This window comes from Amblyraja radiata, chromosome 31 (genome assembly GCF_010909765.2).
Source record: "Amblyraja radiata isolate CabotCenter1 chromosome 31, sAmbRad1.1.pri, whole genome shotgun sequence".
In the NCBI taxonomy this organism is placed as follows: domain Eukaryota; kingdom Metazoa; phylum Chordata; class Chondrichthyes; order Rajiformes; family Rajidae; genus Amblyraja; species Amblyraja radiata.
The window spans coordinates 27,664,019-27,668,276 of NC_045986.1; positions in this window are offsets into that span (position 1 = coordinate 27,664,019).

Below are 4,258 nucleotides of genomic sequence, written 5' to 3' on the forward strand. Positions count from 1 at the left end.
TCGTTTGGTCCTTATTCAGGTCAGTGCAAACACTTGTTACATAACACTAATCTTGGGCATCCCAAGATGGAGCCCGGCCCAGGCGACTGTGCGTGTGTGTGCCAGTCACAGAAGTTGATCTGCAATCACCCGTTCTTGTAAATCTCTCCTCCTGCAGCAACATTTCTTATTCACGTTATTATTCTGAGAGAATGGAGCAGCTGGGCTTGTACACTCTGGAGTTTAGAAGGATGAGAGGGTATCTCATTGAAACATATTCGATTGTTAAGGGCTTGTACACGCTAGAGGCAGGAAACATGTTCCCGATGTTGGGGGAGTCCAGAACCAGGGGCCACACAGTTTAAGAATAAGGAGTAAGCCATTTAGAACGGAGACGAGGAAACACTTCTTCTAGAGAGTTGTGAGTCTGTGGAATTCTCTGCCTCAGAGGGCGGTGGATGCGGGTTCTCTGGATGCTTTCAAGAGAGAGCTAGATAGGGCTCTTAAAAATAGCAGATTCAGGGGATATGGGGAGAAGGCAGGAACGGGGTACTGATTGGGGATGATCAGCCATGATCACATTGAATGGCGGTGCTGGCTCGAAGGACCAATGGCCTACTGTACCTATTGTCTATATTCCCTTTATCTGTACACTGTGAATGGATCAATATTAGTCATGCATTCTCTTCCGCTGACTGGTTAGCACGCAGCAGCTTTTCACTGTACCTCAAACTAAACTAAGCTGAATGGCCCTCCACGCCCCTGCATAGGAGTTGATAGCAGAATGCTAGACAATGTGTGTACATGACTCCCGAACACCAGGCATAACGCTGATACAAACAATCATTCATACGCCATCATTAACCAATTCTCAACCTGTCACCTATAATTCCTTCGAAATTCTACAGCTTAGTGATCCCAAAATGTAACCATATCTTCGCTGCTCAAAATCGAATGCTTTAATAAAAATGACAACCGGTGCCTAAACTCAGAGTATACACTCCGCGACTATTTTGCACATCATCGTCAACAGGAAACTCACCCAGCGCCGTGCTTTCCTCAATGGCGACATAACGCAAAGACGTGGTCGATTAAGTGTCCACTTCAATGGTTAAATCACGGGATTTTTGTAACAGAATATTGTCTGTGCATTGGTTCTGACACAATCGCATCATGGAGAATTATCAATGTGCTGGGTTCTGTTCTCTCGATTTCTTCTCGCCTGACGTCATTAATCCATGGGTTTATGTCTTAAATCTACAAGTTGGAAGCAAAATCCTTAATCCTCCCATTTAATTCACTTTTGACTGAGTAGATATCTCTCAGGGGGAAACCAAACGCCAAAATACCAGTTTACCTTTAATCACGCCAATACTTCATTGTAAAGCCTGCCAAAATCGTGCGTTTTGGCTGTGACTCCTGTAATACAGGATATAAGCAGGCAAGAACAGAGTATTTCCCAACCAAACATGATGCATAAATCTGTTGGCACACTACAATAACATCATCTTTTGAATATTAAAAATAATGATGCAACATTTGTCATTTGCTCATGTTGTCGAGCTGGAAGGGTGTGCAGAGAAGATTTACCAGCATGTTGCCAGGACTCGAGGGCCTGAGCTATAGGGAGAGGTTGAGCAGGCTAGGGCTATTCCTTGGGGCGCAGGCGGATGAGGGTGATCACTATCATGAGAGGAATAGGTCAGGTAAACGCACAGAGTTTCTTGCCTGGAGTAGGAGAATTGAGAATAAGAGGACATAGGTTTAAGGTGAGGGAGGAAAGATTTAAATAGGTGCAGGAGGAGGCCATTCGGCCCAGCACCGCCGTTCATTGTGATCATGGCTGATCGTCCCCTATCAATAACCCGTGCCTGCCTTCTCCCCATATCCCTTGACTCCACTAGCCCCTAGAGCTCTATCTAACTCTCTCTTGAATCCATCCAGTGACTTGGTCTCCACTGCCCTCTGGCAGAGAATTCCACAAATTCACATATAGGAATAAACGTCACCTATTCCTTCGCTCCATAGATGCTGCCTCACCCGCTGAGTTTCTCCAGCATTTTTTTCTGCCATCAAACCTATTAAACAGAGGGACAGTCAGGTAGGTATAGAATTAGATTTTTCCTCTTGGGAGGAATGAGAGGGGATAAATTGGGGAGACGCACAGTCTCTTGCCCAGAGTAGGGGAAATCGAGAACCAGAGGACATAGGTTTAAGGTGAAGGGGAAAAGATTTGATAGGAATCCAAGGGGCAACATTTTCACACAAAGGGTGGTGGATGTATGGAACGAGCTGCCAAAGGAGGTAGTTGTGGCAGGGACTATTGCATTGTTTAAGAAACAATTAGCAGGTACATGGATAGGACAGATTTAGAAGGATATGGGCTAAACACAGGCAGGTGGAATGAGTGTGGATGGGACATGTTGGCCGGTGTGTGCAAGTTGGATTGAAGGGCCTGTTTTCACGGTGTTCAACTCTTATGGATGTGTTCCTGTTTACAATTTCTCGATAAAATGTCTTTGCCATGAAAGGGATTATTAAATATGAAATACCAAGGATCTGTGGAATTCTCTGCCTCAGAGGGCGGTGGAGGCAGGTTCTCTGGATGCTTTAAAGAGAGCTAGATAGGGCTCTTAAAAATAGCGGAGTCAGGGGATATGGAGAGAAGGCAGGAACGGGGTACTGATTGGGGATGATCAGCCATGATCACATCGAATGGCGGTGCTGGCTCGAAGGGCCGAATGGCCTACTCTGCACCTATTGTCTATTGATATGGATTTTTTTTAAAATAACCTTAATATGTTCCAAAGCATTTAACAGCTGATGCATTATTTTTTCCATTGTACTTACTGTTATGTATACTGCACTTGGGAGTATTATGTTCGGCTATGCTATAGGAAAGATGCCATTAAGCTGGAAAAGGTGCGGAGAAGATTTACGAGAATATTGCCAGGACGCGAGGGCCTCGGCTGACACTACTGAGGAAAAGAAAAAAAATCACTCATCACACAGACATTGCCTATTTTAGCTCTTCAATTCTCTAGTAGCTCGTGTTCCAACACATTAGGCATTTTTTTCTGAAATCATACATTTTGATGTACTGATTCTGCAGCAGTGACTCATTCCATGGATTTATTTTCTGTGCACTATGTATCCAGAATGCTGGGGCTTAACTTACAAATTTCTGGAGAACAGGAATAGGGTCAAGATCCTTCTTCAGACTGACGTTTCAGATCTCGACCAGAAATGTCACCTATTCCTTTTTCTCCTGAGATGCTGTCTGACCCGCCGAGTTACTCCAGCTTTTTGTGTTTACTTTCCCCTGCCCATGGTCATTGCATAAAACAGCCCAGTACATGAACAGGCTCTTCGACACAGAATGTTTGTGTTGAACATGATGCCTGGTTAAACTGATCTCATCTGCCTGTCCATGATTCATATCCTTTCGTTCCCTGCATTTCCACATGCTCATCATATCTGCCTCCACCATATCTGCCTCCACCATATCTGCCTCCACCACCACCCCTGGCAACAAGTTCCAGCCCCCCAGCACCCTGCATTAAAAAAATGCCACACACATTTCCATTAAACTCTCCTGCCACGCCCTCTAGTGGACATTTCAACCGTGGGAGAATAAGGTTCCGACTGTCTACCTTATCTACTGCATTACCTTGCATATGGTAAATGAGAGAGCTCTGAACACAAGACCTCAGGAAACATAACCGTTTCATTCCAACCATTTAAGTTGTCCACCCTTACAAGCTGTAAGAAATGCAGCGAGGATTTACGAGGATATTGCCAGGATTCGAGAACCTGAGCTACAGGGAGAGGGTCGGACAGGTTAGGACTTGGTCCCTTGGCGTGCAGGAGGATGAGGAATGATTTTATAGCGGTGTACAAAATCATGACGGGGATTGGGTGAATGCAGAGACTTTTCCCCCAGGGTTGGTGAATCAAGGATTGGAGGATATTGGTTTAATGTGAGAGAGACAAGTTTTAATAGGAATCTCACTCACTCAGAGGGTGGCGAGCATTTGGAATGAGATGGCCAAAGTAGTTGAGGCAGATACTATAGTAACATTTAAAAGGTACGTGGATTGGAAAGATTTAGATGGATATGAGCGAAATTGGACCAGCTTAGATGGGACATCTTGGTTGGGTCAAAGATCCCGTTTCCTTGCCGAATGACTATCTCTGCTCATAGCTTCTTGTCATTAGGCAGCGAGAGAGTACAACTGGAGTAAAATCTGGCATAAAAAGCGATGGGTCGCATTTCTAG